Here is a 25,431-nt window from a genome sequence, read left to right on the forward strand (position 1 = left end):
TTAATTTTATAGGTTCAATATATATAAGCCTTTTTCTCTTCTTCATCAAGGACAGATGAAAATGCTACTCCAGTGCTCCCTTGGTCTTCTCTTTTAATGTCTACCCACCTCTGTGTGTATGTGAGTGTGTGTGTGTGTGTGTGTGTGTGTGTGTGTGTGTGTGTGTGTGTGTTTTTGCTTATCAGACATCTTGTGGATAGTTCTGTTCTCCTTCAGCTGTTTGTACTATCTGCTAAGATCCTCTAGTGTCGTAGGATGATGGACTGAAAAAAGCCACAGAGAAATAGAACTTCAGCTTCAAGTCTATGGACAGAAGAATAAACTTGAAAGAAACTTTCCTGGATAAGTAGCATTTCAAAAGTTTATCCTACTGTGATGTCACACATGGAGTTGTAGAATGTCTGTGGAAAAGAGACAATTCTATGTTGTCAAAAGAACATGGCTCTAAAAGTTCTTAAGTTCAGCTGTGTGCCAGAGATACCATATATGGTCATTTGAGGATACACAGTATGAGCCAGGGCCATTGTGTCTTTTCACTTAAACTGGGGTTATGTTGTCAAGATTTCCATTCCCTGCATCATTCTCGACAGTGCTGGTCACTCATCTGGAAGCAGCATCAATTACATACAATATGTGCCGTGCAGCTTTTGCACATTTACTGGTCTTGTGGTTCAGCTTCCAGACACAGGCAAGCAGACAGCTCCAGCTACTCAAGTACTCACTGGCTCTCCCAGGTGCTCTCATACATAGTAAAATGTAGCAGTACATATTGTTCACTTTGTTTGGATTGAAGACAGTTATATATAGATCTTGGTTCTAATTTGTCCTTGTAAAGTCAGTTTTATTATTGGGTTTCTGGTCTGCTTTGCTTTTTTGCATTTTAGATGATCTTTTTTTAGTAGCTTTGTATCATGTACAGTAATGTCCATCCAACCTCAAATGGGCAGAGACTTTCCACTGAACCATCAATGAACTTTTGTAATTACTTAAGACAAATCTCTATTCTATGTTGCTTATTCTGAATCACTCTGAGTAGTTCTGTTACTTTATAAAAACTGAGTCAGTCATATCAATACATGTACTACTGCTGGGATTCTTTCAGTGCACTCTTGTGCACTAATGTACACTGCTCAGTATAACCCTTATAGGCTACATAGCCTTGATATAAGTATAGAACTTCACTTTGCTCCATGTGGAACTCGAAACCTTCAGTTTGCTAGCACAGAAAAACTCCAAGGTCACTTTGACATTCTCTTTTCTACTTTCTCCACATTCCTTATCACTCTACAAATTGTATGTATTCCTTTGTTTTCCACAACTGGCTTGTAAATCCTATGAAGAAATACATTTTGTCCTCATTTGTACTGATGCATCACAAATTTTTAGCCCTAGAACATGCTTTGATGCTCACTAAATGTAATGAATGACCAATTGCAGCCATCAAGCTTGAATAGTCAAAGCTATCTCAACATGGATAAATACCTGAGTTAATAAATAAAGAAAACTCATAGAATAATTAGTTAGCTAATAGTGAGAACTCAACATACAATAGCATCCTTATTTTAAAAATGTATAAACTATGAGTATAATTTAGTGGTAAAGTATGTATTGGTATGTTCAAAGACCTGGATAGAATTACCAATGGCCCCAAATTCTTCAGTAAACTAGCTAAGAAATATGTGGACACTGTTAGGCACAATTTTGAACAGATTGTAATACATGCCATAACAATTTGTGGAATTTGAGAATCCAAGATTATTGCATGCGTTAAGTACTAAGTCAAGGATTGTGGATAAGAAGACATTACTTGTGGCTCTTAAACTATGGGTAACACTTAGCTAGATTTATTGACATTTCATCACAGCTTGGAGAGCATCCTTGAGGCTGCACCCCTCCTTGAGTGACTGTTAGCAGTTAGTGGTAGTGGTTGGGGGTGCAATTTTCTTCAGTGGTGTAGCCACTAATAAGTTGTCCGTGCTTTAATAAAAATCCTTGTGTCTACATTTATGAAAGTATTCTAATTAAACTCCATGAATCATCCACAAAAAGTAGGTATAAAAGTACAAGGGGGACTTGTTTGAAAGAAAGGGTGTTTAGCAGAGAGGGAAGGAAGATCAGAGAGGAGAACAGAGGGTGAAAATGAAAACTTGCTAAATATATATACAAAACTGTCAAAGACTTAGAAAAATAAAAATAAAATAAAGTGACAACATCTATTTGTTGTACGGCATGTTCCTTCAAATTGTGACATTCCTTCCAAACTGAGGCTTTTGCCCCAGGAAGGAGAGAGGAACTGGCAAGTCTCAGGTGGTAAGCAGGGGAGAAACAGAAGGTCACATGTCTGTGAAGAACAGAAGCTTGGAAGGTTCTTGAGGGGCCCTATCAACAATATTAAAGTAGCAAGCCATTTCTGAAGGGAATATGGGAGACTGATACCAGAGGAGCCAATGCTGACCAGCCAGACTACAGAAAGAGAAAAGTGTCCAGACTGGGAACTGCTTGCAAGCTTTGTAGAGAGCTCCAGAGTTGCAGCTTTCAGGGAGTCATCATCCATGTTGTGGTGGCCTTTCAATGATGCAGCTACTTTCAGAAGTAACCCATCACCCAAAAGTAGCCTCAGTAAAGCATACTCATTTGACATTAGTGCAATTGTTACTTTGGTCTATCATGAGCTCCTTTTCTGGGATAAGTAGAAGTGTATTGTATCTCCCCATAAAAAGTCTGTCACATCACCCATTTAACACTCAAAATGCTAACTGAAGAAACTACAGTGTGGGGTAGTGGCCACAGATATTCAGCAAGGCCTAGATTATGTTGCAGTAAGAAATGACCGTTTTTACCAAGAATGTGAAATTAGCTACTAAAAAATTTGAGAAGCCACATCAGCTAAGCTAGGAAGGGATAGAAGGGCCAAGTCATGTCAGTTTGTACTTACACTCTCTGTTTTTGGCCCATCATTTTGTTAAGCAACATTTCACTAAGTATGCTCCTGGTGTAGCAACAGAAGCTTCTCCAAAGGCTCTGGAGGAAGAAAACTATGTTCATGATCAAGTATCACAGCCTCATTCTTCCTGAAACAAACCAAGTACACACTTAAAGCTAAAGCCAGGGAAAGCCAAGGAGTTAAGCAAACTACATTTTCTTGTTCAGCTGCTGATTCCCAAATGCTGGTGGAAGGCTCTTCATGCATGTCTCACACCCAAATAATGCAGCATTAGCATCAATCAGACAGAATTTTGACAAGCCCTCTATCTGGGTAGCCAGTGATGGCTGTCAGGGAAAATGTAAGAAGGGGCATTTACATATTCTTCATCACAAGGAGGGTGACCCTGTGCCCTGAAACTGGTTAAAGCACACAGTTTACTGCATAATACAGAATTGGAAAAATAACACAATCAAAGCAAGTCTAAGGCTGTGTTCTTCCTGAAGGAGCACACAATAAGCTGAGTGATGAAAGGAAAAAATGCATAGAACAGTTGTGAGTATTCTGATCTTGCCCAAAGTGCAGGCAATGAAATTCTGAATTAGATGTTCACAACTAAATGCACTAGTTCATCTCTTTTCCACAATTTCTATGATGAAGTCATCTGAGAGATCTTTTAAGACCTGGATACCATCCTCTCTAGACACTCTTTAGACATAAGTTTGTTGATGGTTCAAGCTGAGAGACTAATAGTAAAGTTGTGCATGCAAGAGGGCTGAAAAAGAAGTCTTAGGTGGAAGCAGAATGTTGGAGAAATACTAGGAAGCCCAGAAGGTAGAAGGTGACATGGAGACTATAGGATAGTTCAATGACAAAAGTTGGGTTCACTTACAGATACAATGACAAAGGATTTAGGTTGAAAGATATTGAGGATGAAGCATCCTTACTGTCCAGAGGTTGCTTACCATGGAAAGAGACACAAATTTAAATAGAAACTTGAGCTTTTCTCAAGTGTCCTTGTAAATAATTGCTTACTTTCCATGTCACAGAAAGACGAAAATTGTGCTGCATGCATGTGGAAATAGACATGAATAGAGAATATCAATCAGCTAAGTTTTTCCGTGGCAAGGTAAAATCAAGCCTCCAGGTACAGAACACCCCATTATCCTACTTCTTGCTGTCCAGATAAGTCATTATTGACCATATGCATATGGCAAACTGCTTTGCCTTGAGGTATTGCATATACTCTGTACCTATAAGTTCTGTCTCAGTGTTACTGCATGTGATGTCACATTGACACAACCTAGAGTCACCTGGAAAAGGGAGTCTTAATGAGGGATTTACAGACAGGTTGGCCTGTGGGCATGTCTATAGGAGATTTACTAATTAATGCCTTAACTGACTTGAGAAGACCCAACATGAAAGTGGGTAGCATTAATCCCTGGTTTGGGTCCTGAACTGTGTAAAAATGAAGAAAGCTGGCTGGACACCAGGTATGCACACATCATCCTCTCTGCAGTTGGCTATGGATATAATATGACCAGCCCCTGCCACTGTCTCAAGCTCTTATCACTGGGATTTCTTCACTGTGATCTAGAAGTATGAGCAAAACTAAGCCTTTTCTCTCCTAAGTCGCTTTCTGTCGGAGTTTTACCACAGCAACAGAAAAAAAAAAAAATGAGGACAGCATGTAGTAAGAGTTCAATAAATATTTGATGAGTGACTAAAAGAAGGAAGATGGGAATGTTGGTTCTGCCTACTTTCAGAAAATATACAAAGATTACTTAACAGCAAGGAGTCTCAGATAAAACACTAAATGCATTATATGAAAGTCTCAAGACACATCACACAATCTGACAAATCCTCCCTGACATACTGCAACAATAAATCAAAGCAGGGTATCCTTCTGATGGCTCTCCATCTTAACTGCATAGTGTAGATAAAAGAAAATTGGAATTTGTATGACTGAGTCAACTTTTCTGTGTTTGTTGTGAAGGAAGATTCAAACATGTACATACAGGCATGTCTATTTGTAAGCAGAAATAATCAAACTATGAGGCAAAGTAGAGAAGGGTGTGGTCATCTGATGAGCTGTAAGCATTGAGAAGAAGATAGGAATTTGGGGTCTAAAATGAATCCAGAACATTTTATAGCTCACACATTCGGCTTTGAAGATGTAATGAAGATTCATCCTACAATCAGATCTTTTAAAAGCAATTCTTCTTTGCCATTAACATTTGCCTAATGCAGTGTCAGTTGACATTAAGAAAAGTTGATCAGGTAGACTTGGGTAGACTGAATTCTTTGGGGGAGGAAAAGCAAAACCAGATTATTCCGGTACTGAGGTAATTTAAAAATCCATAATAAATAAAGTAATGTGATTTTCAGAGAATCACTTAAGCAGAAAAAATGGCATAAAGTTACTACATCTACAGAAAAATAAGAGTTCCTTAGAAGTTGCAGCTCTTAATTTATTGGACAAGCATTTCACATTGACTTAGCGATTAAGAAATGAAATATTTATTTTTCTGGTTTTGTGGAAGAAAGTGTATTGTTTTATATTTGCACAAATTTATGGCTGAAATTTTAGTGTTGAGAATCTTCAGGGTCACTGCACATTAAATGGATATTGATCTAACATTAGAAATAAAAAACAATACCCATTAAATTAATCAATAAAGACTTAATTCCTGATGAACTCAGCAACCTAAGGTGGGGTACTTTTTGTGGTTTTTTCCCTTTTCCAAGCAAACTATTTCATGTTATAGTAAATAGTCCAACATTTAAAAGATTATGCTGGGGAAAACAGCACTGGTGAAAGCTGCAGTTTGTAATTGCAAAGTTAATTATCTTTCCTAAACCATCAGTTGTCACTTAGAGAGACCAGATTCTTGCAGACTCTCTGGGGACTGCCTTTATTTCATTCCTAATGGCTTGGGACCCACCATTTTGCTGTCTCTGAACATTTGGTCACTGAATGCACCATTTATGGAGTATTGTTTAATTAAGGACAAATTAAGAGAACTGTGCACAGAATTTAATTTCATAGGCTCTGTAAATTCTTTTAAAGAGGATACTAACTATAGGCATGATAAGTTTTCATTATCCATTTCTTCTATAAGGTATTGACAATTTATTGTCTGCAACAGTTCCGAGTTTTGTTTACTCTTTGGGGGATTTGTGTTGGCACTGTACTTTTGTGCTTTGCGGAAATCCTATTGGCGGCATCTGATTCCATTAACCCCTTCTACTCTGAAGTATCCAGAAATGGAAGCTGGGAAGCTGGTGTTTTAAGATTGCATTTGGCTTTTGTAAAGACTAGGGATTTCTTTGAAGCATCAAAAGAAAACTGACATTAAAATGTATGCATAATATTTTAGGACAGGGAATAAAAATATTCTATGTTATAGCTGTTATTGATCCTTCCATTTGTTAACTATTTAGTGAGTGTTTGCTGTATACCAGGAAGCATGCTAATGGAGAACACACCATTTATTATGTACAGGAATCCTAAATTTTGTTTTTAAAATATTTTAGAAAAAATGTTTCTAGGCTCTTTAATGTCATCCCAAAAGCCAAGTTCAAATAGTTAGCTGTAAGTTTTAGTATGGCTATCTTTTTTTTTTCAAGACAGGGTTTCTTTGTATTGCTTTGGAGGCTGTCCTGGAACTCGCTCTGGAGACCAGGGTGGCCTTGAACTCACAGAGATCCTCCTGCCTCTCCCTCCTGAGTGCTGGAATTAAAGGCGTGGGCCACCAACACAATAATTCTGTGCTACATACAGAGTGAGCCTTGGAGTCATTTTTGTTCAAGCTCATGTGTGTTACTAGAAAGGAAACTGAGTCACAGAGAGGCTGTTTTATCCATTTAAGTTCATCCAAGAAGTTAGAATCATTTACCCAATACTTAAACCCCTAATGTAAAATTGCTAAACTTTACAATCTAATTTACATAGTCAACACTAAATGCTTTACAGATATGCTGTGTTGAATGCAGCAGATGCTGTTAGGTGGCCAATCTAAATAAGGATAGTACCAAAATCCAACGCACGGGTGCACAGGTGTATTTACTGGGGTTTCTTACAGGAATGTTTGTAGTGAAATGTTTTACTCTTTTGGCTTTTTGAGGGGTCTACCACACAGCTCCCAAATAAATCATACACGGAATGCTATCATTACTTATGAATGTCTGGCTTGTTTCTCAACAGCTTTCTTAACTTAAATTAATCCATCTATCTTTTTCCTCAGGGCTTTTATTTTCTTACTTCTGTATATCTTACTTTCCTTTTTACTGCATGGCTGGGTGCTTGGCCCCTGAAGTCCTCCTCTCCTTGCCCTCTCCTTCCTCTTTCCTCCTCTGTTTTTCCTTCTATTTATACTCTCTGCCAGCCCATCCTATCCTTGCTCATGCCTTGATATTGGCTGTTCAGCTCTTTATTAGATCATCAGGTGCCTTAGACAGGCAAAGAATCACAGCTTCACAGAGTTAAACAAAGGCAGCATAAACAAAACTCACACACCTTAAATACTATTCTACTACAAATATGGGTGAGGTATTATTCACAGGAGCAGAAATGACTCAAAGACAGCTGCATTATCAAAGCTCACCCTAGCATGGGTGCCAGCTCAGGAAAGTAGGTACCTGAAACACACTGCACAGACTGCAGACTGGTAGAGTATTTCTTTCTAGTGGTCCAGCTTGTCTGATAGTGACTCTGAGCTGGCCACACTGTGTATATATGCGTCCAGAAGAAAGGGACTGGAGAATCTGGTCAGTTTCACTGACTTCCTGAAACTATTGAGTTGCTTACCTTCTAATATTAATGGGCTTCCCTAAGGGATAGAACATTTTTATCTGGGTGGAAATTTCTGCACAACAGATGCTGTGTTTAAGTACTCCTGAGCCAAAGTGAAACTTGTTATCAGAATTCAAAGCTTTGGAATAAACTAACACTAGAACTTCAGCAACTAGAAGATGTTTTGTCTTAGAATGATGCCTCTCTAGTATCTGCTTCATTCTTTTTATTCTGTGTTTGCATTTCATTTTTCTCCAATACCTTCAAAAATGGCTGCCAATAGAGCTTCTATTAATAAATTATCTTCCAGGAGGCCAAGGACTTATATTTCTTTTAATCCCAATTTAAAATTCTCATGAAGGCATTCATTGGAGAAATTTGAGATAAGAGATTCTTTAACCAATCCTTTATGGCCAAATAAAAAATGTTTCTAGAACAGGTTATGATTAACTCTATGTTCAGGGTTCAATATGGATTTGTCAGGAATAGTGTGTGTGTGTGTCAGGGCTGGGGTAGTCCTTTCTGAATCTTCCTGCTCTGGTAAAAGGCATCTCAGTGTTTGTGCTAAAACTAAGAACAAATTCCTTTCAACAATAATGTGACTAAATAAATTATTGTGCTTTATATATAATGGACTATTTTAAAGTAATAGGAATTACATAATTGCATCTACATGCAATATATAAATCACACACAAACATACATGCATAATTTTAAATTAAAAACATCACAAATGCCAGGCATGGTAGCATAAACCTTTAATCCACTACTCAGGGGGAGATTTTCACGTCCACAAGGGATACAAAGGGAGACCATATGATCACTACCAACTAGTTGCATGGTTTTTATATAAAATTTAAAAATCTAAAATTGGTTGTTGAGATTTTACACTTAAGTAATAAAACTACAAATAAAAGTAGGGAAAGGGTTGCTTAGAAGTCAATGCTATATTTGGGAGCCTTTCATGGGATGGCAACATTTTCTTAAACTAGACAGAGATATTAGAAGTAGTGTCCTTTTTGTGGGAATTCAGTTTGTGCTCTTTTCCTATAGGGATTGTGGTTTATAAAATAAAATGTGCTTAATATTTATAACCAAAGAAAGGACTCATTGGCCCATAAAGAGCTCTTTCCCAGAGTTACTTCTCTACCATGTGGGTCCCACTTTGCATGATAATCATACCCCTCTTCCAATGTACTGAATTTGACAATGAGTATTTAGCTTTCATTTATCATTCCTGGAGCATGTTTACCAAGTTCCTGTGTTTTGAGGTTCTTCTGGAAGAAAGAACAGAGAATGTATTTTACCCAAGACATGTGTAGTAGTTTACACCTATGATCCCAGTGACTGGGAGGATGATGCAAGACAATCAGGTGTTCAAGGTCATCCTGGGGTGCACAGTGACTGTCTTTTTCGAAAAAGTAACCTCAAGTCCATTCCAGCTTCATTTTCTGGCTGTTTTCATCTTTTCAATAGTCTTACCTCATTTCTAGACTACAAAGTCATGTTTTTCCATAATTATACCACACAGCCTTGTTTTGTTGTTGTAGAAACCATTTAATTACTTTTTTGCCCAAACTGCAAAAGTCTCTCTTTTGTAGGAATGCCACTGTTCTTTGAAAAGTCAACTTCTGTCTGGCAGACCTTCACCCACCAGAAAAACTGAGATAAATAAACTACGAAAGCACAGTTAATAATAGCAGTGTGCATGCATGGGTGTGTGCATGCTTCTGAATGCACGAATCTAAGCCAAGAGAGATTTTATTTTCTTAAGATTGAATCAGTGAACATAGTGTAGGTCTAAATAAGTCTGAATTCTTACAATTTGCATTTCTTCCATCATGGGAAAAATGAGTGTAAACATTTGGGTGTGGGAAAGAAAAGCATAATAAATGAACAGACAGGCAGAGGTAAAGCTTATGTGGGCCCTCAGACTCTCAAATGTGCATACTGAGATGTGCAGCCAGACAAAAAGATTTTCTTATAATCATATTTCACAAAGAATTCCCTAGCTATGACCTAACTGCTAAAATATTTAGATAAGATTGAATGCATGTAGACAGAGGAATAGAAAGGAAAAAAGAGGGTGTGACAGAGCTTGGAGGGGAGAGACCAAAAGACTCAGAAATAAAAAGCCATCTGACTCATGGCTAATGCATTGCTCACCCAACACAAAAATACTATAGAGAAATTATGCCAAATCCAAAACCTGTCAAGCGAGATTTAGCAATGTGGTTCAGATGTTATCCCCCATTGGGTAACTGTCTATAATCTTGCAACAAACCCCATAAGTGTTTGTGGTAGTTATTCCATATGCTAAGGGCAGCAATCATTTTGGAGCTGTCAGTTTTAATTTCAGTTTTATTAATTTTACCATAAGCCCACAGGCGTATGGTTCAGTAGGCATATATCACATAGATCGTAAACTTCCACAAAGAAGCTAGCGGTGGCTACAGGTTATGTCACAGGGTGGATGGGAATTAGATGAATCCCGAGAATAGGAGAGGAGCTTTGGTGTACATGCCAAAACACACATGAAGAAACTGGCCTGTGCACAGATGGGCAGCAAAGATGTGTTGAAGGGATGAAAGAGTCTTTAGGGAGATTTTTTTTTAATTAACAAACATTATGTTGTAAAAATATAAGTTGAAAAAGAACCCTGTGCTCCTGTAACAAAGAGCTTGTATTTAAGAGTTGAAATGACTTTCTTTCTCAAAGCACTGCTTCTTAACCTCAGAATCTTGGTGATCCTTTGAGAGGTGGAGTCAGGTTGTCAATAGTGTATAGTGCACATCTTTCTATGACCAGTTTGCCAGTATGTATGCTTTTTAAAACATGTAGAAAATGAAACAGATATTGCCAAGAGTTAATCACAGCTTCAGGTGCTTAGACACCCACCCCACCAAGAGACAGAGCCTTTCTTTCTAGACAAACTCCCTTACTTGATGTATCCTTTGTAAAGTGGAAGAAGTGATCCAGTTTCCATCCCTAAGCCTGAAGATGTAGCTCCAAACAGTCCTGAACTAAGCAGCTTCCTAGAAAGGAAATTTTGGAAAAGTAGGAAATCTCAAATATGACTTGCTGATGGCTGCTAGACCCCTCTGACTACCATGGAGTAAATAAGAGTTTACAAGCCTAAGATTTTGCCTTTACATTTGGGAACATTCTAGAAGGCAGCTGTTACCATGTTGCAAGGAAACCCAAGTCACTTGGGGAAACAGGAGCCACATGAGGGGTTGATATGATGTCTGTAACATATGGGAAACTATCTTAGATCACCTGCCTCATCTCTGTTGGTAGCCATAGATGGCTAAATGAGTGAACCTAGCTGACATTGTGTGGCAGAAGCATTAGGCATAGAGGCCTGTAGTATTCGTAACCTACAGAGGAGTGACAGTTGTAAACTGTCTTCATTTGAAGCCACTGTATCATGAGATGATTTATAATGTGTCACTAACACACAATGTGTTTGATATCTATAATAGACACACACTTGTGACTTAAAGAGAAGTTATACAAAATAAGAGGTTTTTAAATAAGAGATCACATTTCTGTTAAAAATTAGTGGCATAGGCTATTGGGAAATACTCAAAGGGTGACTATGGAACCCAAATAATAGGAAAATTGTCACTCTGTTATGAAAGTAAGCAAGCAGAGAAGAAGGAAAAGAATGTATACAGTTAACAGGAAAAGTATGTTTAGCAGTACAGTGTGAGGAGATGGTAAGTCTGTTCAAAAGAAGAAGCCAGGGGCCTGCAAGAAGGCTCAGCAGGTAGAGGAAATTTCCACCAAACCTGATGACCTGAGTTTGATCCCCAGGACCCAGATGGTGGAAGGAAAGAACCAATTTCTACAAATTGTCCTCTGACTTCCTCAAGAGTACAATGATGCACATGTGCCACCCACACACACAAATAAATAAATAAATAAATAAATAAGTATTTTAAAGAGAAGTACACATAAAATTACCACGGGCAAAGAGACATTGTCCCTTTTTACAGTTGCTACCTAGTGCCGTTTTGTGCAATGTCAATCATAAGATTCACCTAACGTTTCAATAATGCTGTGACAACTATCCTTCTCTTCTGTAGGAGCTCTTGTCAGTCAGCCCACAGAATGAAATTGGAGAAAACAGGATGGTGCTTTTAAATCACTATTCCATACATCAGTGCAATGGGAACTGAGAAAGGTTAAATAGCGCAAATATTATCCAATGCAAAGATTTGACACCAAGTTGTCTATCGCCTAAAACTAGCCCATGGGACAACAAGGCTTTTCATCCACTGCTAGGAAAATGTGAAGGTAAAGGCATGATCTTAGCCTGGATTCAATATAGCATCTTGCCTTAGAACCCTCATAGGCAGAAAACATTAGCAAAGAATACCTGAGGACATTGCCTGCATGCTTCTTTGGTTCATTTGGTTTCTTTTGTGGTATGGATAAGTCAACCAGGTCAATCACTCACCCCCTTAGTGGTTGGCCTTACACCTAACCCTGCTGACCAAGCTGAGCCCCAGAAGTAGATGAAGTCAGAAACTTGGAGGAAGAGGCATGGTCCTGGCTCCTACGTAATGGATTAAGCACAAGCAAAATGCCAACAGTAATTAAAAATATATCTTGTCCATTAGCTTACTGGCTTGAGAGTTCACAGCCTTTGTGGTCATACCATTTGAGGGTTTTGATTTGGGCTGTGGTAAATTCTAAACGTTTTTCATCACTCACTGGGGCTATGAATAGAAAAGCTACAGTAGATTCAATTGGGTTTATCTTGCTGTTTTGGTGTATTTCCCCATGTGGGTTGACAGCCATGTTCACATCCCATCAGTCAGATAGATACACTGAAAGCTGCTCAGCTGGTATTGACATTGATCCTTTTTAAATAAAATCAGATGTATCATTCCATAGACAAAAAAGTCACCACTATGTGCTAGATACTGTGTTAAAAAGTAAAATAATGCAAAATTCTGAAAATATTCCTCTGTGGAATTAAGAGATGGTTTGGCAACCTGAGGAGATGAGTTCAATTCCTAAAACATGCATGGTGGAAGGAGAGAAATAACTCCCAAAAGTTGTCCTCTAACTTTCAAATGTGACCTGTGATATACACACCCTGGATAAAAGAAAAAAGATAAACATCCGTTTGACTGACTATCTGCTACTTTTTATGAGAAATCTTAGTTTGTGCATTTATCTCAATCTATTTAGATTAGTTCCTTCAAGATATGATGTTCTAGAAGTATGATGGAAGGCTCTCCCCTAATGAAAGCTCTAGTGAAAGACAGAAAGTTCTTCAGGCCACTTTCCTACCTTGCACCACCAGTAAAGCATGATGCATTTGTCCACCTGAGGAAGGACGTTTGGCATGTGGCAACTACAGTGATCTTCTCAAAACCATCATCTCTACCAGCCTTGGCAGGTTCTGCATCTGAGGTCAAATGAACCTAGAAGACCTTGTCTCCCTCCCACTTGCAGTGCCTTTGTCACCTGGCTCCTATAGCAAGACTTCAAACGCTGCAAACTTTCCAACTTTCTTCTTCAAAAGAACCTCTCCCAACTCAATCAGGCCTTCCTCAACTCTACCTTAGTACCAAGCTGTCTACCATAGCAGCCACTCAGGGCTAATAAATGCCCGAACATGTTTATTTCAAACTGAAGTGTGCCTTGGGGGCCCGATGCTCACCAGATTTCAAAGATTCGGTGTCAAATCTTACATGACATACTGTAGACATTTTTTTTTATTGACTGTTCAAATCAAAATGTCTTAGACACATTAAAGCAAGTGAATCTTGCTTCTTTCTTGATGTTTTATATTACCTGCTAAACATTCCAAATTCCATGTGTGGGGCTGGAGAGATGGCTCAGCAGTTAAGAGCAATGGCTGTCCTTATAGAGACATGGGTTCAATTCCCAGTGCTCACATAATGACTCACAACCATCGGAAACTCTTATTCTAGAGGATCTAACCCTTTCTTCTGGCCTCTTCAAGTACCAGGTGTGCATGCACGCAAGCACACACACACACACACACACACACACACACACACACACACACACACACACACACACACACACGCGCGTGATACACAGACATAAATGTAGGCAAAACATGCATACACATGGAAAGAAATTTTACAAGTTAAGGTTTCATGTGTGGTTTGCTTTAGGATCCTCTAGAGCATCGGATTGGGAACATGGGGGAGGTGGGCTGAATGTGTTCTTGATATTTCTGTATTCCCTGCTTTGTTCCCGTCACTACATCAAGTGCCACACTACCATGCCCAAATGCATGCACGAATCCCATTTCTGGTGAATATAAGAAATTAAAATATCCAAGCAGGTGGTTCCCTTCCCAGCACTAATACCAGAAGTGTCAGCATAGTCTTAAGTAGATCATTTTTCAGAACCAATGGAGACAGTGGGGTCACTTTCCTCTAGAGCACTGGCTCTCAGCCGCCCTAATGCTGCAGTCCTCTAAATACAGTTCCTCATGTTGTGGCAACCCCTGGCCATAAAATTACCTCATTGCTTCTTCATAACTGTAATTTTTCTACTGTTATGAATCGTAAATATCCAACATGTGACCCCCTGAGAACCACTGCTCACTGCTTTGTTGGACTGGGGAGGAAGCCATGGCCCCTGGCTACCTTCTTTCTCTCTGCACTTGCTCACCTGCTCCTGCTGTTGCTACCCTCAAATGACACTGTCTTCATGGGCCTTCTAGTAAGGATTGAACCCTGGAAGCTCTCCAGTGAGTTCCAGACCCTCAGTACCAGTTTGAATTTGCAGAGGTGTCCAGTTTTGTGGACTAAGCAGCTACTGGGTCCTCAGTCTTTCCAGCATGCTGACACTTCTTGTTGGGCTGCCAGCCCCTACTGTTGTAAATCAACCTAATAAATTCCTTTTATATTATATGTACAGTCTTTCAGTTCTGTTCCACTAGAGAGCCCTGCCGCATGCAATGGCTTAGCAAAACTAATGTATTAGTTTATAGTTCTTTACATTTGAAGGCTGACATGGGTCTCTCCAAGCTAAAATCAATGGTGTATCAGGGCTGTATTCTGTTCTTTGGACTATGGGAAGGCTCCATTCCCTTGCCTCTTCCAGCTTCTACCTGCATTTCTTGGCTTATAGCCTCTTTTCTCTGCCACTCAAGTCAGCAGTGAGACAAGTTTCACCCTTCTCTTCTTACTCTCCTGCTGCTGTCTCTTCAAGGCACTTGAGATGGCTTTGGTTCCCACACATGCTAAGGGATAACCCTACCTCAAGGTCTTTCTCTTCATCTTACTGCTGTCACTTTTGCCCCAGGCTGTCAAGCTGAGAACATGAACACCTCAGAGGAAGAAGGGCCTTCTACAGATAACAAGCTTTATTTAACCAGCCTGACATAAAGGCACGCTTACATTTTTTTCTGTGTCTTCATAGGAGGAACATCTGTGAGAGAATATTTGATACTGGGGTATTCAATGGGTAAACAGCATCACCTTGGGTTATGAGATCTGGAAGATTTTATGAACAAGATCAAACATCAGCTGAAAAATGATGTTTCTGCAGCTCTAATAATAGTAACCTCTGCTCCAGATGATCCAGGGCAATGTGTCTTGTATATGTCACTGTTTTTAAACAGGGATTGGTATTCATTCCCAGTGGAGTTATTAATCAGGGCACCATTAGCTGGCTGAGAAACTTTGGAACAGAGTTGCAATAATTGTCTCAGAAATCAAATAGGTTAAAAATTATATCTAGGTTTCCACACTGATCTTTCCAACAGTTTTACTTTTTAATGGTGTGATGATTTGTTTCAACTGTCATCTTGATGCAACTGGAGTCACCTAAGATGGGAGTCTTAGTAAACGCATATATAGGTTATGTTGGGACTGCATAATTGAGGTGAGAAGGACCCCCCATTATGAGTCAAGCCATCCTCTGGCTGAGATCTAGGACTGTGTAAGGAGGAAGAAAACAAGCTGATCGGAAGCATGCATGCATGCATTCTCTCTCCACTCCTGCCTATGGATGTGACCAGCTGCTTCAAGTTCAGCTGACCTGGATTTCCGCTCATGATGGACTGTAACCTGGAACTGTCTCTTCTCTGATTTCATCACAGTAAGAGGAAATACATTAAAACAAATGTCTATTTGCAGGCTATGAGCACCTTTATTTCAACATTTGTTGTTCGTGGCTCAGATGGCATCTCAGAGAATACACTTCTTTGTTGTAGAGGCTTTCCTGTGGATTGTAGGTGGATTAATAGTTTCATCTACACACTGTAAACTAGTAGCCAAACACCTCCCACCACTAACTATGGCAAGAAAAAAAATGTTCCCAGACTTTTTTAGATGCATGATTGTTGTGGGGACAAAACCATCATTGGGAACCACTGTTCTACACAAAGACTATGTATAAATTCTCTTGTAGAAACACAACTTGATTCACTTATTCAATTCCTTAATCTTCAAAGAGTTGTTTGGCTCAAGTTTTTCTCAATGACTGTATATATCACCTCCCTCTGTAAGCAATATAGCTGGGTCTTTCTATTTTGAACATGAGGATAAATCAACCATGAGATTAAAAGTATGAGTTCTGGCATCATGAAGACATGTTGTGATCTTGGCTGATATTTGTAACTTTAATTTCCACATGAATTAATATGAGTGTCCAGCCTAGTATGACTGCTGTCAACCACTCTCCTGGATAAATCAGGCCACTGAAAACTCCACAAAGTCTGCTAGATCAAGGAAACTCATGAGTTTTGTGAGATTGTGAGTCAACTCATGCAAGTATTTGAACAAGCACACACACACACACACACACACACACACTGCAATAAGCAAATACAGAGGGAGAAGCTGTCCCAAATTTAAGCCAAGTTTGATACCCAGATTTGACCATGGTAGGATATTCTTTGAAACACATTACTCCTAGCTGAGATTGATGATCCTTGTCAATATATGACAGAGTTCTAGAGTCTGAGACATGACAATGTACTTTTGAGTGCACTATGAAGGAACTCCTTAGCTACTCTGAGGTCAGTGGTGAAGATCTGAATCCAACTTTGCACTTTCCAAACTCACCTCAGCTACAGCTATGACTGTTTTAAATACAGGTCTTATCACACATAAGATGTGTGTGTGTGTGTGTGATGATAGTGTTTCTTTTAAATTTTTGTCTTTATTTCCTAAACCCTTGATTTATTTCAATCTTCTCTATTTGCAAAAATGCAAGGAACTCAACCTGTTCACTCCATGAATTGATAGCACCCTTCCCACTTCAGTTTTCTGCCTTTCTAGGGGTCACCACTATGAGCACTGAGCTCACTTATGACTGTTGGCATGCATTGTGTCAACTGCTCTGCAATCAGCCAGGGGCATTGTGCTAAGAAGCCATCAATTATCCCGTGTAGTCAATGAGAGTAGCTGTTGGGAAGGGACTCAATTGAAGATAATCCATAAAAAATCAATTACATTATTATTTCTTAATTAGAGCACTTGACAATATAGCTTTCCTCAGCAAAGCCATCAGTGAATAAGCACATAAATACACATAAATAAATGCTGCTTCTGCCCCACAGAGCTCCACGATAAGTTCACAGTGACCTTTATCACCAAACATTTGCCAGACAAGAATGTCTGCATGTTTAAGAAAATTCCTAAACTGTTTTCCCTGTCAGACAGAAAAATGAGTCAATCACAAGTGTCTATAATAATAGTAATGCTATGTTTCTAGATGATTAAAAGATCATTTAATATTTATGTACTTCTCTCCAGTTCATGAAGAACATTCCTCTTCGAGGCAATGGTGAGCCTGACTTTAACTTGAAATAAGCTAGATGTACTTTTTCACCAACAGCCAGTGTGGTGGGACCACAGAGGATGAGACCATTTTAGCAGTATCTCCATTCATCATTGGCTATCCCATTTCAGCTGCATTTCTGCCTGCACACCTGGTTATGGGTCCTTTTCTGGTTTATAACTTTAAGAAGGTCCTTTTGATTGGTATTGGTCTGTACACACCCAACAGATAGAAAAGCTTAGATAATTTAAACCTCAGAGCTCTATAGTCTCTGAATATATTGAATAGAATCTCCTACTCATTCTTAAGAAAGAGATGAAAGCTTTTAACATGAATTGCTAGCTCAGCTAAAGCTGAAATGATGGATGAGATGACACAAGACCAAGATGGGGTAAATACTTCGTGCAAAGGCATGAGAATAAGAGATACTGTGGAGGGGAGTAAGAAGAATGGGAGGGAATGAGGGGAGAGAAGGAAAGAAGGGGGAAGAGGAGAAAGTAGGAACAAGCCTGTGATGGAAAAGCATTCCTAACAAACTAAAATATGCAAGTTCTGAGAGAGAAAAAAAGAAAAGAGGTAGAGAAAGAATTGACCAAGACTAGTAAAGAACAAGTCTGAACAGTGGCCTCAGCAATGGGAATACAGTGGTTCTGTCATGTCCAGAAGGCAATGTCTTGATCAAGCTGTCTGAAATCTCCTAGACATCATTTTAAATTTTTATTTTGAGAAAGATTCAGTTGCCCAGGCTGGCTTTGAATTCACTCTATAACTGAAACTGTCATTATACTTGTGATCCTCCTGCTTAAACTTTCTGTAGCTAGGATTACAAGCCTGTACTATTAAAACCAGCCAATGAAATGATCTTATGAAGCCTGGGCTTGTGGGAAAGAATGCAGACTTTATTGTATTGGACATCTCCCTTAAATAGTTTAAAACTAGGGAGAAATTTGGGATGAATTTACTTTCTCACCACAGAGAAAGCTTTCCCAATCCCTCTCTTTGTTGCATGCAGCATATATCTACATGTTAAGTATGACAGGTTATTTTCATTGAAGTAATAGGTACAGTAGAGGCTGTAAGTATCACTCAGCAGTAGAGAGCACCCTGAGCATGTATGAAGCCTGAGCTTAATCCCTGGCACCAAATGATAATAATGGTCATGGTAAGAGCTTTTAGAAGTGATTGACAAGGAAAGACAGTACAGCATGGGCCAGTGGCTTTCAAACTTTACCTTATATCTGAATCACCTAAAATGCTTAATAGAATTCAGCTTTTGGGTCCTACACAGATCATCTAATTCAACAGACCTAGATGGAGGAATGGGACTTACTGATATTACTACTGCTTCTGCTGCTGCTGATAATGATGACAACAATGAGGACGATGATAACAATGATGATGATGATGGATGATGGCCTCTAGGATTTGGGTCCTGCTTCTGTCACTTACCAGTCTGTTGATACTGTGCTGCTTCTCCTATATTTGCCAACCAGTGTACATAGGAATGAGCTGAGTTATCCACTTGTTGAGTATCTCAAACCAAGGGGCACTCATGAAGCCTGTAGGACAGTTGTTAGCAAAGAAGAGTCATGAAAAAGGCATGGCCAGTCCCCTTGACCAAGGACATTCTCTACTAACGAATCCTATGCACATGTACTGCTTCCCTTCATGGAATTCTAAGACTTTGCTTCTTTCTTTAATTTTTCCTTCCTACTTTCATCACGTGGCTGAAATGCTAAGTTCAGTAACTAGCTTTCCCTCATTAACTATTGCTTAAGAACAACCAAGTCCCATGTAATGTCATTGATCATCTATGTAAAGGAAGTTAACAATTTGCTACTTCTTCCCTTTAGTATTATTTCCTTATTATGTTAAGGACTTCACAGCCCATTTGTTTTCTAAAAGAAACACAAAAAGAAAGGATTTTAAAAAAATAATTGAATAGACTCAACATTCAGCTGTTATTACCTGAGAAATGAAGGGTTGTCAGGGGAAAATGTTAACATTACCAACAAATGTTCACATTGTAGAAGTGACTCTTGGAACTCTTATGAAGCAGAGAACATTTTATTTTTGCTGACAGGACCACCAAGTCTTTTCCAAATGTGATCATTCTTACCCTGAGCATTGCCAATGCAGTTCTCCGAACACAATTTATAACCATTTGCCCTCACAATCAAGTTTCTGTTTCAATACGTGTTACCCCTTCACAGTGCTTCATTTTTCTACAGACATTTTGCCCGCAAAGTGTCACATGTCAGTATAAATCATACATGGAGTTTATTTTAAATGCAAAGTCCCTAGCTCATCTTACTAAACCACTCACGATCTCACCTTATTTAACATTTGAGACTAACCTTGTCAAAACTGCCATTTCTTACAGAGGCACACTGATGAATGTTTAACAATAATCTCCCTGAAAGAAAAGAAAGAAAGAAGTAAAGAAAGAAAGAAAGAAAGAAAGAAAGAAAGAAAGAAAGAAAGAAAGAAAGAAAGAAAGAGGGAGAAAAGAAAAAGAATTCCTGCCACCTACAAAGCCCTATGTTATTGTGGTTGCCAGTGTTTCTGGGTGTAACTTTTCCCACATTGGCCAATTTCAGTTGATCCATGAGATACTGGGGAATGCAAAGATGAGAAGAGGTGTGCAAATGGCTCTGGCTCCACTGGAAGACCTGGTGGGAACTGTCACCAAGTGACCACTCTCTAACACATGTAAACATATACATAAATGGTGTGACTACAGCACAGTCTATGATTTCACATGAGAATACTGATTTCAAGCCTCCCTGCCAATGTTCTTTCTCCAGCCAGGAATCCCAGTCCATGACTACACATGGAAAAGTTCTACTCCAAGATTCAGGAAATGGTCAATCTCTATTCATAGCTTTGCCACCACCTTCTAAGAGAATAGTTAATCACTCTTTTTTTCTATGTTCACCTAGTACCTTGGAGTACTTCATTAGCTGTTATATTACTTGTGTGTTTGTGTGTGTGTGTGTGTGTGTGTGTGTGTGTACCTACCACAGCATCAGGCACATAGTGAATCAGTAATTACTATTTTGTGAGCTAAAATAGAAATTCAATAAATAAAATTCAGAAAGAAGCATATTTTTCATATAACAAAAGCAATTTAAAGCCTATTAAAAGTTACAAGATAGTCATTTTTGAAGTGAAATATTCAAGTAAGGGAATGATGCATGTAGCAGTTTTGTTTAGAGAATGTAATATTTAAATATGTAAAATATTTATATAATTCTCACTACATTTCAGAAATAAAAAAAACTCACAGAAGTAAAGCCACCCACTCTAAACCATAGAGTTAATTATTAATGGAGTCAAGGTTGAAATTTTTCTAATCTGCCTTTTTTATTGAAATATGAAATCAGTCTAATCTATACCCAGAAGCACTGCAAGCTGGCTACAGCATTGGGTATCCAATAGTCACTTATTAAATATCACTGACTTTTTCCAGTCCCAGTCTGGTAAAGAGTAATTCTGTAATATTCACTTAATTCATTTCAGCCATTCAAGTTCTGACAAACTAGTATGGAACTAGGACTTGAAAATTATGCTAAATTGTAAGGAGTATAATTTTCTAATTCAGCAGTATAGCACCGTTTCAAGTCCTCCATCTTGTACAGTCTGAGTGACCACTAACACTTATTGTCTTCTTAGCATATGCTCCACACTTGACAGACATGTTCCCATTCTTACAGCCGTCTGAGGCATGCATTATTATTATTATCCATGTTTTTCATGTATGAGTTAGTAAGAAGAAATACTGTGACTAAGGGCCCCCCACTAGCACATGGCAGAGCTGAGTAAAGTCTGACATTGATAAACACTATGAAATACAGATTCCTTTGTGTTACAGAAATGAAACTAGTGAAGAATCAGCATTAAGGCAGGTATCAGTGACAAATAAGGCAGAGAATGTGTCCTTGACTTCAGAGACTTCAAGGTCTTCTCAGTGGTACTGGAGGACATTGATGTGTAATTATATATGAAGATGTACTTGTGCTTGGGACATCAAATAAATTCAAAGACAGCAGGAGGTACTGCAAACCTGTAGAGACAAAGAGGCACCAGCTGTGAAAGAATGTACTAAAACGCAAGGAAAGCAGTGTGTGTGTGTGTGTGTGTGTGTGTGTGTGTGTGTGTGTGTGTGTGTGTGTTTATGAAAGGGTGTACTGAAACTGAAGGAAAGCATTGCAAGTGTGTGTGTGTGTGTGTGTGTGTGTGTGTGTGTGTGTGTGTGTGTGTTACCTTAAAGGGTTTTTTTGTTTTGGTTTCGTTTTTTTGGTTTTTAGAGACAGGGTTTCTCTGTAGCTTTGGAGGCCATCTTGGAACTAGCTCTTGCAGACCAGAGTGGTCTCAAACTCACAGAGATCCACCTGCCTCTGCTTCCCAAGTGCTGGGATTAAAGGCATGCACAACCACCACCCAGCGGGTAAGTTACCTTAAAGTTTTAAGAGGTTAAGGTTATGTCTGAATAGCAGAGGGTCCTGAATATCAGGGGAAGGAAGCTGAACCCATCCTCTACTGCTTGTAGATGACTGTACAGAATGACTATTAAAAATGCTTCTAACATGTCATTTTCTGGCCCTGTTTGGTAAGAGAGACCATTTGGGAGAGGACTGAAGTCCAGTTCCATAGTAGACAGAAGTGATAAAGTACACAGGAAAAAGACGAGAATATGCTGAAAAAAAAAACACCATGAGTGCCACATACTTACAAGGCTCCAAGGATTGATATAACTTTGATGATGAAGGAAGGGAGAAATAAACACATACATCACAGAAAATCTGGGATTGGGCAGAGCAGAGAGGTAGGGTTATTGCATATGGCTGAACAAGGTGGAAGGGTTATTATAAACAGCTGAAGAAGGCAGGTTCAGCTAATCTCAATAAGAGTAATCTGTAGGAGAGCAGTCTGTATGGGGAGTAGTCTTTAGCCATACACATCTAGGGGGAAAAACTATGGTGCACATTTTCTGCCCAAGTTGCCACTCTCATAGTGTTGGGGCATTGGTCTTTGACATGGCCCTTCCCATCTCAAACAATACACTCAGGACCTCACTCACTTACAGCATAGGAGGATTTAATGGGCTTAGAGAGATCCAAAAGTCAGTGACTGTGCTGAGTAGGAGGCAAACAGGGAGGCTCTGGATGGAGGTGATGCTTTGGATGGAGGTGATGCTCTGGATGGAGGTGATGCTCTGGATGGAGGTGATGCTCTGGATGGAGGTGATGCTCTGGATGGAGGTGATCCTCCAGATGGAGTTGATGCTTTGGATGGAGGTGATGCTCTGGATGGAGGTGATGCTCTGGATGGAGGTGATGCTCTGGATGGAGGTGACACTTTGTGAATGTGGTCAGCCCTTCATTGCTGATACTTAAGAGTGAGATGATATTGCAATAAAACAAAAAAATAATAACACCAAAACTTCCGATTGGAAGTAACCACTAGGTTTGCATGAAGTGGCATATAGAACAATGGATATGCCAATAGTCAGAGCCTTATCTACCCAATAAATCTTTAACTGAATCAAGAGAAATGCAAACAAACAAAAAAAATGAAGATATTAGTTCCCAGGAAGCCAAAGTGGGAAGTAATGCTGGACATTCCATAATCAGTGGGCCAAGAACTAGAATAAGCCTAGAAAACAGAATGCAGCTCTGCACCACTGCTTCAAGTGATTCCTGGAGAGTTCTGGTAAAAGTAGACACAGCAGCCACGGCAACTTGAGCTAAGGGTTATGAGGAAGGGAGGACGGAAAGGACAGATGCTTTCTTTAATAAAAACAAGTGAAGGAAACCTAGGTATGTAGGGGGAATGTTAGCCATGCCTTCTTGGGGGCTGGCACAGGTGATGCAGACCACACACACCAGGGCATGGTCAATACGTAGCAAGACCTTAAATATGAGGGTAGCATGCAGGTGGCCCTCTCTGTTCCATGGTTCACCTTGTTATAGAAGACTGACTCCGTGGCGTGAGTCTCCTATTAAAACATTTGTTCATCAAACTTGTTCTGACTCCTTTGTGGTACACATTTATTGAAACTCACTTTATTTGGTGCCAGAAGTGGAAATTTTATTCTGAACCCGAGGGTGAGAAGTGGCTTTTGGTGAGATTTATTCCCCTGCCTCATCGGAGCCTAGGTAACTTTTCATTTTCGCTTGTGGCACTAACCGCCACAGAGTGTTTCTGGCACTGTTTTCGCTGAGAGGAGCCCACGTGGCCCTCTGCCTGCTCCTCTGAGCAGCCTCACTCCGTTTGGACGGACTGCCATTTCTACCCTGTGGCTTCTGTGACTTGGAACTGAGACAAGCAGAACCACGTGGGCTTTTAGCGGGCTTCCTCCATTTTGGATATCTGAGGCTCCTCCCCTTCCATATTAGCCTTCACAGCCTCTTGGCTTCTGCCCGCATGCCAAGCACTGCTGCGGCTCACCAAAGTGACACAGTTTCTGCCTGGCTGAGAAGCATGGTCGCAGGTCATCCTCCAGTACCTGGAACCCTACTGCAGCCCTGCAGGTTATTCAAAACTTTTCTGCAATCAGTCAATTCCTTCTGTCCATTCTAACTCATTTCGGAAAGCCTTTAGGTATTTTCAGGTAGTCTTGAAATGGACTTCACCTTCAGTTCCCACAACTGAACACTGTGACACTCCCACCAGCCTCCAGTGCGCTACCCAGCTGCTGCTCCACCACAGCCTGCAGCCACTCATTGCAGCCATGCACTCTTCAAAGGGATGGTTCACCACCACCCACGGCTGGATGCAGCCCATGTCCAGCTGGCGCTGCCTCAGATGCTCCCCACCCCCAGCCACTGCGTCATCACAACCGGCCACCTGTGCCACCTGTTGGACAAACACAGTTACTGCAGCTGTAAGGTACAGATCAGATGAGCTCTGCTGCAAGAAATGGGTTTTGAATACAGCTAACCTTGACTATAATGTACAAGATACAGGAGTTTGGGAAGCAGAGGCAATCTCAAAAGGTTTAAAGAGATATCAAGAGGTTAAATGTTCTCAAGGTAATGATGCAGGAGCTTTGGAAGAAGTACCTACAGAGGTCAACATAGGTACCAAGAGGCCAGAGGTTATCACTATTATGAACCAGGACCTTGGGTAGGAAGAGCCTTCCCCAGGAGGCCAAGAAGGCACTAGGAACTTAGATGCTTCAGATGTGGCAGAATGGGACATATTGAGAGAAATTGCAGGCAAAGGAATTCTAACAATGCCTCATACAGAAGGCCATCACCTTCTGGGTTGTGTAGAAGATGTGGTAAGGACAGTCACTGGACCAATGAATGTAGATCGACCAGAGACATTCAAGGAAACCAGTTACAATTGGGAAATGCTTTGAGGGGCCTCTCGAAGGCCCCCACATAGAGAAAGGTCCAGTCATTCCCAGTCACTGCAGAGGACAATCTTTCACAGGACGAATAGATGGTACATTGCCTATTGAAAAAAGTGATACTACTCTAGATGGTAGTTGGGCTAGTAATGAGGAGTCAAACATGACTGGAGGAGATGGGTCAAACAGACTGGAGGAGATGATGAACTCATATTTTGGCAAACTTCTATTAATGACAAGAAGAATCAGTTGAAAGTAAGAATTAATAATAAAGTTATCACTGGCTTGGTGGGCACTGAAGCAGATGTAACTATTATTACCCAAAAGTCCTGGCCTCAGAGATGACCTCTTAGAGAGGTGAATGTACTATTTTTAGGGATTGGAACTCTATATAGAATTCGACAGAGTGTTAACTGGGTGGTCTACATTAGACCAGAGGGACAGAAAGGATGGCTAAAACCATATGTTGCAGACATAGCAATAAATCTCTGGGGTCATGACCTGTTACAGCAATGGAATACTCAGATTCCTCCAGTACCAGATACGAATTATGTACAATCTTTA

The sequence above is a fragment of the Cricetulus griseus genome, assembly GCF_003668045.3.
Source record: "Cricetulus griseus strain 17A/GY chromosome 1 unlocalized genomic scaffold, alternate assembly CriGri-PICRH-1.0 chr1_0, whole genome shotgun sequence".
NCBI lineage: Eukaryota > Metazoa > Chordata > Mammalia > Rodentia > Cricetidae > Cricetulus > Cricetulus griseus.